Below are 2235 nucleotides of genomic sequence, written 5' to 3' on the forward strand. Positions count from 1 at the left end.
TTTGACGTGTTACAATGCACCACGTCAAAAATATATTTGTTGACGTGTCTTTTTTGACATGTCAATATGTTTTGACGTGGCAAACATAAGTTACTGTTTGCCAAGTCAAAAAATACCATTTTTTTTGTAGTGGCATTTGATTCCACACCATTGAAGGATTTAGTGGCACACTTGAAAAACTATCCAAAAAGCCGAATATAATTTCACATGCCTCGGACGGAAAGGCGAGACTGAGTAGCTCAAATGGAGAAATTTAGTAAGCTTTAGAAGTACATCAACTTTCCCTTTCACTTTTAAATAGCTGGACCAGCCAAGGCATGCAGGTTGGACCAAACAACTATAAACGTTATAAATGGAGTAGGTCAAAATTAAAAGCAAATAAAAGACGTGCAAGTAGTAGCAACCGGACCTAGTTTCTTAGATTTGAGGATCTCTTATAATCCTTGTCCCCTACAAATCTACAATTAAGCAAGAACACCAAAATAGAAGGGGAAAAAAAAAAAAAAAAGAGTATTAAATTATTGATTAAATAACTTTTTTTTTTATTATTAGTTTAAATTTTGGGAATATGTGATGATTTAATAGGAATGAAGAACAAAACTCTATCCCTCCTCTTTTCTGTAGGTAGTGGAGAGCCTCGTCAGAAGGAAGAAAAGTTTATACTTTTTCGAGAGAAGAAAGAGCTTCAGAAAAAAGCTATTGGATCCAAGAGTGCAACAATAGTACATTATTATACATATTTGGACATAGCTCTAAGAATGGCCTAGTTTGAGAGAGAGATTGGCTTAGAAAAAGAGAGGGTGACTTAGAGAAAGATTATGCTAGAAGAAGAAACTTTTAAAAAACAAGAAAGGAAATTAAAAGAGTTTCAGCCATTAAAGTCAATTAAAAGTCACGCCTCTCACATGGTTTAGGACACTTGCCAGTTTATTAAGTCAGTTTATAGCTAATTTTTCCTGAACTTTCAAAATGGAGTAGGCCAAAACTAAAAGCAAATAAAAGACGTGCAAGTAGTAGCCACCGGCCCTAGTTTCTTAGATTTGAGGATCTCTAATAATCTTTGTCACCTACAATTGAGCAAGAACAAAAAAATGGAAGGGGAGAACAAAAATATATTAAATTATTGATTAAATAATTTTTTTTTATTAGTTTAAATTTTGGGAATATGTGATGATCATTTAATAGGAATGAAGAACAAAACTCTATCCCTCCTCTTCTGTAGGTAGTGGAGAGCCTCGCAAGAAGGAAGAAAGGTTTATACCTTTTAGAGAGAAAGGAAGAGCTTTAGAAAAATCTATTGGATCCAAGGTTGCAATAATAGTACATTATTATACATATTTGGACATAGCTCTAAGAACGGCCTAGCTTGAGAGAAAGATTATGTTAGAAGAAGAAACTTTTAAAAAACAAGAAAGGAAATTAAAAGAGTTCCAGCCATTAAAGTCAATTAAAAGTCATGCCTCTCATATGGTTTAGGACACTTGTCAGTATATTAAATCAGTTTATAGTTTTTTTTCTGAACTTTCACATATTTTTTAATCTTGGCTCTAACATTTAAAAATTGCCAATGTACCCAACCAACTAAACAAAGTTCTAAAATGTTCAATCTAGCCACTCTGTCAATAATTTTTCGTTTTCTCTAATGGAAATGACTGAAAAGACGTAAATGCCCCTATTTTTTTAAAAAAAGGGAAAAAACAAAACAAAATCTGAAAAAAAAAAAGAAAAAAAAAAGGGGTGGCCATAGCCCATTATTTTTCTTTTCTTTTCAGATTTTGTTTTGGTTTTTTTTAAGGGAGTATTTTTGGAATTTAATACTTGTACGAGGGGCAATCTTGAAAATTTTGCACCGAAAACGTATTTTCTTTAAGATAAGACGGAAATGGCTAACAGAGTGGCTAGATTCAAAATTTTAGAAACTTAGTTGGGGATACATTGTCAATTTTTAAACATTAGAGGTATGATAGAAAAGATGTCAAACTTTGGGAATAAAATGTATTTAACCCTTATATTTGTTTAGAAGTGTAAGCTTCCTCATGTTATCTGTTGAAAAATGTTTTTAATAAAATTATTTTGGGGAATGTCCACATACCCCTCAAACTATCACCCAATTGACAATGTCTCCACCAAATTTTCAATTGTAACAATGGTTCCCCCCCCCTCCCCCAAAAAACAACCAAAACATTGTCAATGTCCCCCTAATAATGAAACTACCCTTAGTAAAATAAAAACAAA

Source organism: Corylus avellana, chromosome ca5, assembly GCF_901000735.1.
Source record: "Corylus avellana chromosome ca5, CavTom2PMs-1.0".
NCBI classification, from domain to species: Eukaryota; Viridiplantae; Streptophyta; class Magnoliopsida; order Fagales; family Betulaceae; genus Corylus; species Corylus avellana.